The sequence below is a fragment of the Papaver somniferum genome, chromosome 9, assembly GCF_003573695.1.
Source record: "Papaver somniferum cultivar HN1 chromosome 9, ASM357369v1, whole genome shotgun sequence".
NCBI lineage: Eukaryota > Viridiplantae > Streptophyta > Magnoliopsida > Ranunculales > Papaveraceae > Papaver > Papaver somniferum.
The window spans coordinates 137,807,949-137,822,988 of NC_039366.1; positions in this window are offsets into that span (position 1 = coordinate 137,807,949).

The window sequence follows — 15,040 nt, forward strand, 5'->3', positions numbered from 1 at the left end:
CTTTATAAAAAACCTATCCTCCGAATATCACAAGTTCAAAACAAACCACGCCATGGCTCCAGGTGGTTCCAAGGGCCCATATTGAAGGTTAGACAGCCCAAATTCTGAAGTTTTGGTAACTAATTTAACTTCCGATTATTTCAAAGACAAAATTTGAAAAGTATAAGTTTTTCCAAATTCTGATTTTTGGGCCATCGTACATTCGGAACTTTATAAAAAACCTATCCTCCGAATATCACAAGTTCAAAACAAACCACGCCATGGCTCCAGGTGGTTCCAAGGGCCAATATTGAAGGTTAGACATCCCATATTCGGAAGTTTTGGTAACTAATTTAACGTCCGATTATTTCAAAGACAAAATTTGAAAAGTATAAGTTTTTCCAAATTCTGATTTTTGGGCCATCGTACATTCGGAACTTTATAAAAAACCTATCCTCCGAATATCACAAGTTCAAAACAAACCACGCCATGGCTCCAGGTGGTTCCAAGGGCCCATATTGAAGGTTAGACATCCCATATTCGGAAGTTTTGGTAATTAATTTAACTTCCGATTATTTCAAAGACAAAATTTGAAAAGTATAAGTTTTTCCAAATTCTGATTTTTGGGCCATCGTACATTCGGAACTTTATAAAAAACCTATCCTCCGAATATCACAAGTTCAAAACAAACCACGCCATGGCTCCAGGTGGTTCCAAGGGCCAATATTGAAGGTTAGACATCCCATATTCGGAAGTTTTGGTAACTAATTTAACGTCCGATTATTTCAAAGACAAAATTTGAAAAGTATAAGTTTTTCCAAATTCTGATTTTTGGGCCATCGTACATTCGGAACTTTATAAAAAACATATCCTCCGAATATCAAAAGTTCAAAACAAACCACGCCATGGCTCCAGGTGGTTCCAAGGGCCAATATTGAAGGTTAGACATCCCATATTCGGAAGTTTTGGTAACTAATTTAACGTCCGATTATTTCAAAGACAAAATTTGAAAAGTATAAGTTTTTCCAAATTCTGATTTTTGGGCCATCGTACATTCGGAACTTTATAAAAAACCTATCCTCCGAATATCACAAGTTCAAAACAAACCACGCCATGGCTCCAGGTGGTTCCAAGGGCCAATATTGAAGGTTAGACATCCCATATTCGGAAGTTTTGGTAACTAATTTAACGTCCGATTATTTCAAAGACAAAATTTGAAAAGTATAAGTTTTTCCAAATTCTGATTTTTGGGCCATCGTACATTCGGAACTTTACAAAAACATTATCCTCCGAATATTACAAGTTCAAAAAAAAATGTTTCCTGAGACCAAACAACACCATAATCGGAAAGAAAGTTGACTCATAAAATAACCGAATATTACAATCGGTAGGTTGTTTAACAAAATAATCTACCGATTTCGTATAATCGGCTAGTTTTTATATTAATAATACTCCGATTACATCCATTACATAAAGTTCAAACGGCCTTAACCTTACAATTTCGTCAAAAGCACCTAAATCCATACTCCTAATTGACCATAAAAGTATTAAAACAGATCATAACTTCCAGTGACCATAGAAATTGTCCCTCTTGATTTTGTAGCATCCTTCATGTTCAAATCGTTTCCCGTAGAGGTCCACATACCGGCGATCCGCAAGATTTCTCTGAAATTACGAATGAGTAACAAGTTAGTACTAACTTTTGTTAATGTGAATTGGAGTTACAGAGATACTTACTCGTTTTTCATACGTCCACCAAGGAAAAGCGTTCCTAACAAACCGTTCCTCATCTTCAAGTTTGCCATCGTACATTCGGAACTTTATAGAAAACCTATCCTCCGAATATCACAAGTTCAAAACAAACCACGCCATGGCTCCAGGTGGTTCCAAGGGCCAATATTGAAGGTTAGACAACCCAAATTCGGAAGTTTTGGTAACTAATTTAACTTCCGATTATTTCAAAGACAAAATTTGAAAAGTATAAGTTTTTCCAAATTCTGATTTTTGGGCCATCGTACATTCGGAACTTTATAAAAAACCTATCCTCCGAATATCACAAGTTCAAAACAAACCACGCCATGGCTCCAGGTGGTTCCAAGGGCCAATATTGAAGGTTAGACATCCCATATTCGGAAGTTTTGGTAACTAATTTAACGTCCGATTATTTCGAAGACAAAATTTGAAAAGTATAAGTTTTTCCAAATTCTGATTTTTGGGCCATCGTACATTCGGAACTTTATAAAAAACCTATCCTCCGAATATCACAAGTTCAAAAAAAACCACGCCATGGCTCCAGGTGGTTCCAAGGGCCCATATTGAAGGTTAGACATCCCATATTCGGAAGTTTTGGTAACTAATTTAACGTCCGATTATTTCAAAGACAAAATTTGAAAAGTATAAGTTTTTCCAAATTCTGATTTTTGGGCCATCATACATTCGGAACTTTATAAAAAACCTATCCTCCGAATATCACAAGATCAAAACAAACCACGCCATGGCTCCAGGTGGTTCCAAGGGCCCATATTGAAGGTTAGACAGCCCAAATTCGGAAGTTTTGGTAACTAATTTAACGTCCGATTATTTCAAAGACAAAATTTGAAAAGTATAAGTTTTTCCAAATTCTGATTTTTGGGCCATCGTACATTCGGAACTTTATAAAAAACCTATCCTCCGAATATCAAAAGTTCAAAACAAACCACGCCATGGCTCCAGGTGGTTCCAAGGGCCAATATTGAAGGTTAGACATCCCATATTCAGAAGTTTTGGTAACTAATTTAACGTCCGATTATTTCAAAGACAAAATTTGAAAAGTATAAGTTTTTCCAAATTCTGATTTTTGGGCCATCGTACATTCGGAACTTTATAAAAAACCTATCCTCCGAATATCACAAGTTCAAAACAAACCACGCCATGGCTCCAGGTGGTTTCAAAATTTGAATTTGCGGCAACTTATAATCGGTAGGTTTTGTAATATATTTAACTCCCGATTAACGCTGAATCCAAAACACGAACCAAGAAATACTGCACCTCGTATAATCGGACGTCTGGCAAATATTTTGGCCTCCGATTGCATTCGGAGGGTAACAATGTTATCATATTCTCCGAATATATAAGGGTAATTTCGCCATTACGAATTACGCGAGATAAGGGTTGGCTACATTTTCCCTTTGGGTGACCTTTTTTGTTTTATTGTTGGCCCCTAAATCCTTTTGAGTGGCCCCTAAAAACGCCAGGATTATTTACTCTCTAATCCAAAAACTTCGTGGAGACTATAAAGTGTATTTTATAAATTTCTAAAACACCCTTGCAGGTCTAATTAGTATCAACACATGTAAATGTTACTAGTAGTATGTTACTACATACTAGTAGTATCAATACGGTGATACTACATATTAATATGTACTGTACTAGTAGTAACAAAAATATCTTATTGTTACTAGTAAATTATGTAACTACTTTACTATACTAAATTAGTATACTAGTATACTACTATAGTATAGTATACTAGTATACTAGTATATTAGTAAACTAGTAGTAACTAGTACTAGTAGTAAAATATGTAGTATCAATACATAACAATTTTTTTTGATATGTAGTATCAATACATAACATACTACATATCAATATGTAGTATCAATATATAACATACTACATATCAATACATAACATACTACATATCGATATGTAGTATCAATACATAACATACTACATATCAATATGTAGTATCAATACATAATATATTACTACTAGTATACTACATACTACATATGTTATTACTACATACTACATACTAGTTACTACTAGTATATTACATACTACATATGTTATTACTACATACTAGTTACTACTAATTACTACTAGTATATTAGTGTATACTAGTAGTAACTAGTATACTACATATGTAATATGTAGTAACATATGTATTATTATACGTAATGTTATATACTAGGGTTAGTAGAGTAATTTTACTCTTTTCAAAAAATTTTTGGACTAGGGAGTAAATATTTTTTGGCGTTGGACTAGCCAGTAACCCGGATCGGTTTTTCTGGATTAAACAGTAAATCCTTCTTTTCTTTTCGATGGTGGATAAGTTTGGTCCTTCCCCTGAGTGTGTAGGTCCTATCCACCGTAACATAGCACATATCAAGCCCGATGATCCTCATGATCCCTCTCCCATTGCGAAGGTAGGAATTTGAACCACGTAATTGCAGAATTCATTTCGATTATCAAAAAAAAATCTTATCTTATCTTATACTAACACAAAGAAAAGAGGAATTTTTGATACGATCTTTGAGTTTGGTCCGGACCCCTCTAAACTACCAATTTACCCTTAACTGAATATCGACTTCATTCGTTGATCTCCAGTAAATTATGAAAAAACTAGGGGTAAGCAACAACTTCTTCGTTTCTCTTTTCTTTTCCGACTTCGTTTCTCCTCTGAGAATCTTACTTGAACAACATCAATTCAACAAAATCGATTAAATCGAACACTCTACGTCGATCGAAAATCTCATTAGGGCTTTTTTTTTCAATTTTCAATTAAATAGATTATCGTCACAAAGTTATTTGATTTAATCAATTGAAGTTTCAGATACAATCACACATCTGTCTTTAATTTCAATCCAACACCAAACACTATCAGGCCCATAAGAAACCTCATCTCGCGATTGGAATTGGGAACTCAAATTCCCCAATTCCAATCTTCCCCCAATTTCATTCTACATCGAACTTAAATTCACAGGATTGAACATTCTCCCCAAATCAAAGTTCTTCAAGTAAGTGTCGTCTAATTATGTATACAGATAAGTACATGATCATATACATGTATAACAATCAGCATAATAGTATACCCAATTTTTGTCGGTCATTAGCATGAATGCTGTTTTGTGCAATTTAGGGTTCCCAAAAGAATAATCCCATCTACTCCAATTTGTGGTAGTTGCATGTTTGTTTGTATTGTGTTTTTCTCTGGATGTCTCTATTATGTGGAAGCTATTGCCATTGGATCATGATGTCTTTATGAGTCTAATTATGTTTGAAATTGTTTAAAATACTGGACTAGGAGCTTACACATTTATATTATCCTGTTATTGAGCTTTGGCTTTCAATACTTCCATTGTGCAGACAAACTGTTTGAAGACTCAACCAAGCAACAACTGTTAATGCATTCTTGTCGACAGAGTATTCTCACTAAGATGTAAGCTGATCGATTCGATTCTTTTACTGTTCTAAGAGGAAGCTGAAGTGACGTGCATATTTTAAGGTCGAATTGTTTTTCATGTTGTTACAATGAAAAGCAGGCAATGCCTTTTTTGTTTATTTTCTTTATCGTTTTCTCTCTTTACTGTTCAAAGAGGAAGTGAAAGTGATGTGAATCATTTTTTCATTAATTAGCTGATGAATATGTACTCGCAAATTAGCGTTCAGGATGGTTTCTGTTAGACATTATGGAATTCTTATTGAAGTACTACATGCTGACCAATCTCGACAAACCTGATCCTAACTCTTCCAGACTGATAAGCATAAAGCTAGGATGCGAATTTCATGTTGTTTGCAGCAAGGTACTAAAAAAATTCTCGTCGGTTCATGGTTAAAGAAGATGATAGTGAATTGATGTCTTCATTATTTAATTGTGTAGACCACATAAACTTCGCCTTGAAAGGTTTCGACAATACAGTCTTGGACCATACAAGGTGCCTAAGTATTTGCATATGAGAAAATGGTATTTTATCATGTACATCATAAATCTGGGAACACCAAATAAAAGTATACAAATTTCGATCTTTTCAATTGAATTTCTTTTCATTAGTAAATATTAGATCAATGTGCAACTGCGTTTTTTATTTATGAAAAAATCAGTTAGAAATTCATTTCTCCTCGAATGTTGTTGGTTTAAAAAAGAAAAAGAGTAAATATTATTGATGTGGAGAACAAGTTGTGACTATTGTTTTTATAGCAACCACAAGATAAAAGTGATGTTTTTTGTGGGTTTCGAAACAAAACGGCGCTCGCATCGCGTGTGCGTCTTTGCTTGAAATAAGTTTTCACCATTTGGCCTTGATCATTAACTTTGTCAATTAACTGAATGTTGACTTTGACCAATGACTACTACAAGAAAACAACAAAATTACAGAACGAATGGAACGGCAGGCGTATCGCGCGTGCGTACAAAATTAAGAAACGAACGGAACGGCAGGTGCTTCGCGCGTGCGTGTTATACTAGTATGAATAAATAAAAGATACTTAAATTTGTTATTATTCCTTTTCTCTTTTGTTCCATGATACGCCACCAAATGATGAATAGGATGAACTCCAAGAAGAAAATGATGAATTGAAAAATCAAGAAGTTGAAATACCTCAACGACCAGATAATCTTCCAGCCATGACTTATATTAGGTGATTATCGGCAACCCCACTATTTTTCGTTGCTTTTGATTGCTTAAATAGGTAAGATTTTGTCAAATTAGAATTCAATTTTCAGTTTCGAAACTATCTACTGGTACGAATTAATGAACTTCTAATCGTAAACAACAAATTACGGCTGAAAATAAATGGGGGTAATTTGCGTTACCTACCCTACAAAGATTGGCAATTTGCATTACCTCCCCTACAGAAATAAAATTGGAAAAACCTCCTCTCGTCAATAATTTTGTCTATTCCAAGTTAGATGACTCAGCACTAACTTACACGTGGTTTTTATTTTTTGTAGTGTTGAGTCAGCTAACTTGGAATAGACGAAATTATTGACGAGAGGAGCTTTTGCTTATTTTATTTCTGTGGGGGTAATGCAAATTACCAATCTTTACGGCGGAGGTAACGCAAATTACCCCAAATAAATAAATTCCTAGTCGTAAACAACAAATTACGGCTGGAAGATGATGAGCTTTCACTAAAAAATACTAACCGTATAAATAAAAAATTTACTCTAACAGCCAGCTTTATGTGACTCTGAAGTAACCATATGGTTAGATGACCTAGCTGTAACAGAATAACAACCTATATATAGCTAGGTTTTGGTGGTTGTCAACCTAATTGTAAGATCTTTTGCGGATAGGAAATCATGAATTACGACTAGGAGTTCATGAGTTCACAGTCGTAGAATGGGTTACGACTGGAAAATTTGGGTACTCTAAGTTGCACAAAATAAAATTAGCTGTTATTTTCAAATAATAACTATTAATCATATACGTTACTTTATTCTAACCACTAATACTTAATCAGCTAAACAAATTCCCATAAGACATGTGTTATAGCATTGCTTGATTGAACCCACTAAGCGTTGGTATGTCAAGTTTAGCTCTAAAACTAGGAGTTGCTTGAGTCGATTATCAAAATCAACTTCGTTAGGTTAGACTAGGAACATATAAATGTTGAGACAAACTCAAGTTATTCATGAAGACCTGAAGATGTACCAAAGACAACGAAGACATTGTCATTCGGTTCGAGTTTAATTGTTATAAACTTGACTTGTTCCACTTTTATCTTTTGTATTAATTGAATACATAACATGCGAAATTAAATTTCTTACAAAGAATTTAGTATAGGTGACTTTGTCATGATACTATGAATAAAGTATCTTAAGGAATGATGTAGAATAGTTGTTTCTACAACTTAAGCACTTCGTGTTCTCGACACTACACTAATTGGTAACTTGTTATCATTTAGTGATTTGAATGTTTGTACCCTATTATTTTACACTAGAAATGCGCTTACTTCGGCCTAATATGCTATTTTTATTAGCCAAGCATGGCTAACTAGACCTCACAAGCACTATACATAGGGGCCCATGAACAGAAGTGCAAGTCAAGTTAAGGGGACGCCATTCATCACCGAAATGCCACGTCATCACTGCCACGCCAGCAATAAGTACCAACAATCAACTGTCACGTCAACACCAAAACACCACGTCATCATGCCACGTCAACAATAATGACCAACCAGCGGCTTCCACATCAGCAGATAGTCCAGTCAGTGAGGCACAGTCAGCAATATTGTTTCTATAAAGAATATTCCGTTACCGTTGCCATATTCCTTTGCTGAAGAGAATATTCCATTACTGTTTTAACGTCGTTAGCATATTCCCACCGTCGTCAGAATATTCCGTTTGCTGCGTCACCTTGACATCATCGTGACGTCACCATCATCTTCTCCGGCAACAACAACTGGTCGGCGACCTTGCCCAGCGGACGGCAAACTCCGTAGACTGTCCGTCCATTTTCGGTGCTTCTCGGTGCACCCAATAACCATACTCCCTAGATTATTTCACCCCACACAGTTGAACTGCAGGATGTTTCAGCCCATCCGAGCTGAGCCAAGTCGGTTCATCCTAGCCAACTCACCAGCCGAGCCAAGCCAATGCTGCTGGATGTTTCAGCCCCATTATTTGGCATGTGGATATTTCCGCCCCACTGCGTGGGCTAAGCCAATTGTACCGACTCTTGGGCTTGGTCTTTCATATCCTTTTGGTTAGCTAATTCCATAACCCTAGAGGAAGATTCTGGAAATGTCAAGAAGGTTTGTTGACCAATTCATTTCCAGGAGGCATGCAGGGAAGTTAATCCAGGGAGGCATGCAGGGAAGTTAATACAGGGAGGCATGCATGGAAGTTATTACAATTTATGCTTACCTCGAAATTAGAGTAAAACGGAAATTTGCAACATATAAATAGAGGGGTTTACAACCCTAACAGGTATGCACTCTCTCATACTAAAACTCCTGCGAAAAACTCTAGCTAACTTAAGCATCAGAGGGTTTTTTGCAGGTCCCCCCCACCACCAATATTGTTGACGTGTAGAGAAAGTTAGCAGTTCGATCTATATCCACATTATCATCAGATTCATGTTTGAAGGTAAAAATATTTTACCTTACAAACATTGGCGTCGACTAAGGGGATTCGAGAAAATAGATCGTGTTTTTCCGAATCGAGTCATGGCAAAAGTCAAACAAACTGCACGAAAGATTGTTTCTGCCAGCAATCCTCGGCGCTCAACAACTGAACGAGATTCAGTACAATCAGCACCCGCAGTTGCAACTGGAAACAGACAGGGTCGAGATCGTGTTCGCGACAGAACCCCAGATCTGAATAATCGAAGAAGCGAAAAACGACCGATGATCGAAGATGGAGGAATGGATGTTGACTCCATACCTGATGGAGAAAACACACGAGTTCGATTAAACAAAGGGCGTGTATTCGGCAGCCCGTCAAGGAGGAATAACGATCGACATGACCTGAGAGATGGACGAACCGTGACTCCTAGGACGGAGGAAGAACTGTTGCCCCATCATCTGAACGAGGTGGAGAAAGAGAATGCTCTCCTGAGATTAGAACGAGATAACCAGTCTCGACCAAGGACTGTTAATCTGAAAAACCAGAAGGGTTGGCCTGTATGGGAGCACCTTGGAAGTCGAGTTAGCCCTCGAGATACAGACCGAAACAGAGAAATGATCCGTCTTGATAGACCAAAGAGAAATCGGTTGGTCACTGGAGATCTACCTAGACGAAGGCGTGTACGATACTAGCGAGCAGGAACCCGAGCATGGCCAACTACAACTCAGCAGAGTACCGCCAGATCCTCCACCCGCTCAAAATGTCTCAGGAATGACGAAGATGAAGTTTGAGATCGGTACGATGAGAGAGAATTCTCGCGTAATTACTATGCTCGTTCGGAGCAAGGCAGAGTAGGGAGAGGGTCCACTGTACCCCAAAGGAAAATAATAAGATCAAAGGTTGATATTCCAGAGGATCAGGACTATGAGCAGGAAGACAGTTCCTCTGATGGCGACGTAAATGAAATAACAGATGCTCGCCTTTGCAAGATGATCGAGAAAGTAATGTCGAAAAAGCGCTCCGAGAAGAAAAGATAGAAAGGTTGCATCGAACCGTTGGAGCTCCTTTCAAACTGAATATCAGAGAATTCTGTCCGCCAATGAATTTTCAAGTTCCCGAGCTGCCAGAGTTCGGTGAGAAAACAGATGACCCAGATCAGCATGTTTTACACTATGAAACTGCCATGACTCTTTTGCAGTAAAACGATGAGTTGATGTGCAAGATGTTTCCACAGTCACTGACTGGTGGAGCAATAACGTGGTTCAATCAGCTCCCGGCACGGTCGATCGGGACTTACCATAAGTTGGTTGACGAATTCTGCACTCACTACAAATACAACAGACGTGATCGGAAGACATGCCATGCATTGTTACTTATGGAAATTCGGAAGGAGGAAAACATCAGACAGTTTACTCGACGCTTCAAGCAAGAGTTGGCCGATGTGGATGGTGCCAACGATCAAGTCGCCATCGCGGCTTACAAACAGGCATTTCAGTATGATCAAAGAGGTGTGTACGGTTCGTTGGTTAAAAGACCACCGAAGACTCCGGAAGAACTGTATGATCGAGCAGAACAATACGCTCGAGTTGAGGATGATTCAAAATCTCGATAAACAAGAGAAGTTAACAGATCATCCAATCATCCAAATGATGGGAAGAAAGACAATTCGGAGAACAGTTCAAGTGGACAGCATAACGATCGAGGTGAAGTTTGAGAGAAAAACCATGGGGAGCGAATGGAAACTGGATATCAGAAACGTCATGAAATGAAGCTGACACCATTAAACATATGACTTACAGAGTTGTATGAGAAAATAAGAAAGGATTTGAGCCCCCCTCGGCCTTTGCCAGCGGAGATACGTGATAAACGTGACAAAAGCAAATACTGCGATTATCATAAAGACATTGGTCACAAGACTGAGAATTGCCGCTCCTTACAGATCGAAGTCCAGCGAATAATAGACGCTGGAAAGCTGCAAGAGTACGTGAAAAAGGATTTCGGGAAAGGCTCGGGACAATTTGGCATAACACATGTGATTAATGTCAGACACGCCAGGGTCCATTCAATGACCAGACGGGCATCAGAAAATAAGAGAAGAAAACTCGAGCAGCCACGATGGAACCAAACTGTGGAAAGCTCAAAGAATATTTGGAGGATACATACATAGTAGACAGGCCCGTGTCTCGTGGCTCATACAACCTAACGTAAGGAATCTCGATAGAACCCAGGATTCAAAACCATGGAAGCCATGGAATTCGTTCCACTTGAAGAAGTTTTATCATTATCTAAATTCGCATTGGAGTAGTTTCGTTCAAATCCTGTTGTGTTGCACTCTTTTTCCTTTATGATGGTTTTATCCCACTGGGTTTTCCACGCAAAGGTTTTAATGAGGCAAAAGTTTTCCACGCAAAGGTTTTTGAAAAAACGGGGGTCTAACAACACCACCCAATATTTCGATTAGCAATCTGTATGGACTAACTCCGAAATACTTTGCTAGAGAATCAACTAGACAGTCAGACTCAATCTAGATAGAAAGTATCTCAAGGAGTTATTGTTTCAATCTCTCGATTTGATCTTTACTCAAGCAAATAGAAATCTGCGAGTTTTTATCAAACAAAGATAACTTGGACGGTACCAAAGACCAATGTCCAAGGATCAATCAACTATAATCAACAACGAAAGGTTGGATTAGAGAAGTTGATGATCACGAACGCACAACCTGTATTAGTTCAATTATATAAAATATAATGCGGAAAAGAAATAACACAGACACCAAAAATTTTGTTAACGAGGAAACCGCAAATGCAGAAAAACCCCGGGACCTAGTCCAGATTGAATACACACTGTATATTAAGACGCTACATACACTAGCCTACTGCAAAATAACTTCAGACTGGACTATAGTTGATCCCCAATCAGTCTCCCACCGATCCGAGGTACAGTTGTACTCCTACGCCTCTGATCCCAGCAGGATACTGCGCACTTGATTCCCTTAGATGATCTCACCCACAACCAAGAGTTGTTGTAACCCAAAATCATAGAATTGATAATAAACAGATCTGTCTCACACAGAAAAGTCTATAAAAGGATAAATATGTCTCCACAGATAAACCCTAGGTTTTGTTCCGTCTTTAGATATAAAATCAAGGTAACAGGAACCAATTGATAATTCGGTCTTATATTCCCGAAGAACAGCCTAGATTGATCAATCACCTCTCTACAATCCTTCCTGACTACACAAGCGGATTGTCGAGGAATCAAAAACAGTGAGACGAAGATGTTTGTGACTTCTTTATCTTGCCTATCGGAGAACTCTCACGATCTCAAGCCAATCAATCGATTGTACTCGTAAGATAGAAGATGCAAGATCAGATCACACAACTACGATAAAGTAGTATCGGTCTGGCTTCACAATCCCAATGAAGTCTTTAAGTCGTTAACCTGATTTTAGAGAAGAAAATCAAAGGTTAATGGATATCGACTCTAGCGGGCGCACTAGTAGCACACAGACGTGTGGGGATTAGTTTTGCACAATGCTAGAAGTCTCCTTTATATAGCCTTCAAATCAGGGTTTTGCCTTAGTTACAAAGCAATCCTTATTCACCGTTATATGAAAACCTGATTTAGATTCAAGCTAATATTTCTCAACCGTTAGATCGAAAACTTATCTTGTCACACACACTTGGGTAGACGTTTATTGGGTTCGTGAAAACCATGCCCAAACGTGTACGTGTATGTTGGTTCAACATAGTAACCCAAAAGGTTAACCATATGAGCATTTCATATTAACCTTGTTCTTCTTCACCATAACTAGTTCAATTGACTCAAATGAACTAGTTACAGAGTTGTTCAATTGCTATGAGATCATATGTAACTACACAAGACACAACTGAAACAAAGATGATTCGATTCAATTGAATCGGCACATGAACATTATAGCCACGGTTTGCATAAAGAATTCCTTAGTAATTTAATGTTTCATGTTCAGAGAACATCTTTAGATCATAACCTCTTAAGTTCACAAACAAGTTCGCGGACTTAAGTTAATCGGTTGAGTTTTCCAAACTCGGCAGAAATTCTCGGAAAGAGAACTTCCGCCAGTTCGCGGACTGGGTTCGCGGACTGAGCACACAAACGAGTTTTGGAAAATCCCAGCAGAAATTCTCGGTCGAGAACTTCTGACAGTTCGCGGACTGAGTCTGCGAATTAGGTTCGCGGACTTGGCAAGCCAATTCCACAATCCTCCCGATTTCTCTTGATCAACAAAGTTCGAAAACTTTGGTTCAAGGAATACATGGTTATGTAATCTAAACTCTCATTTCAATCATTGAGACATTCTCAGAGGACGCTATGTATCCGTTATTCACAAACTGATTCACGCCAGAGCAATTCTCAAAGTGATTGAAACTTTTCATGACTTTCGTCACTAGGTGAAGATAAACTTGATCAAAGCGAAATGATTTACCAATACACGATTTCGAGATAAAAGATAAGCAATGAATGCTCAGCTCGAAATTTCAAGTGTGTATGATCTAGTCTATATAGCATACGAATTTTGTCTCATAAAAAGTAGGAGATAAAAGAGATAGACTTTTGAGTGATAGATAAGTTCAAGTCTCCATATACCTTTTAGTCGGATGAAGTTCCACTAGTTCCTTGTATAAATCTTTGTCGTTGTATGATGAATCGCCATGAAGTCCTTGAGCTCAACTACACTTTTCTATCCTAGTCCGAGACTTGGCTATGTAGGCTAGAAATCAAGACTTATAGTTTTGATCACTAACATTGACAAACATGCTTGAGTTAGCAACGCATGCGAGGTTGACCGAGCTATGCTCTAACAGTTTTAACGACGCAAAGGTTTTCCACTGGGTTTTCCACGCAAAGGTTTTCTTTCAAATCATTAGCTAATAGCCGAACAAGCCTTGGTCATAAAGCTATAAATAGTGAATCGTGTATCCTTACAAACGCATCCCTAGTACACACACCCATGTTAATTGTGTGGGAAAGCCAATTTGTTAAAGAAATGTGAATAATCTAATTAGGTGAAGCATCTAACGTTGCCTTTCGTTTAAAGATCTCTTTGGGATCAAGAAGCCTCTAGGATTACCATTGGAGGAAGATAGATTTGTTATTTAGTTTTTGGTGTTTAATTACTTGTTATTAAGATTATGGTTGAGTTATCTTCAATAGACCAAACTTATTTATTTTATGGTCCTTATCTTCTGATATAAGGCCACTCAAGTTTGTTTGAAGATTTGACTATCGCAAATCTGGGTGATTCTAGATCTATAGGATAGAAATGTTGATCAATCAACGGTAACAGATCCATTTATATGGGTTTGATCAATAGTGGAATTAATTAATTTATAATGGTTACTTTGAAGATTAAAATCTCAAAGACTTCTCTTTTTGGTTCTGATATTTGTGTTACTTCTTGCATACTTGATTCTCTGGGGTCCATAAGCAGTTTATGTTGATAAAAATAAGACTTGTATAAGATCAAACAAATTCTCTAGTTGCATTAATTTTCTTGGCTAGATCTTATTCATCAAGATTAATTACTTCGATAATCATTCTTTTGGTTTGATTTTTAGACCAAAGAAGTTTATTGATATGAACGGAAGATCATGTACCGTAATTTATTACTGATCTAAAGATTAATTTGAGTGATCGATATATGAGTTGGTTACTGAAACAATTCAAGAGAGTACTATGTATTGGGATTCACGTGTATTGGCCAGATTGGTTGTAGGCGCAGGGATACTGAAGGAACTGAGTAATTAAAGAGTGTTTACTTTGTCTCACTTAGACGAAGTCGTGGTAGTTAATTTGTATAACAACTTAATTATGAAATTATTCAAAACTGCACTAGCTCACGGGGTTTATCTGCCAAGCAGTTTTCCTCGTTAATAAAATCATGTTTGTCTGTGTTATTTACTTTACTTTCGTATTTTAATGTTTTGGTTTTATAATTAACGAAAATAGACACTTGGTAATGATCCCATAGTTAATTCACTTCGAATTTTGACTATTACCATATACACCTTGTGGAAATGATCTTTCAGCCGTTATTGTTTCGGTAATACAAGGTGTGTCTATATAGTTTGATATCGAAAATATTGTGATTTACTCGCTATCCTCGTCATTTCAATATGATCAAACACTTTCTCAAAGTCGATTTTGCAAATGACTTTTGTAATACCGCTTCTGATTTTTGAATCTATTCACTTA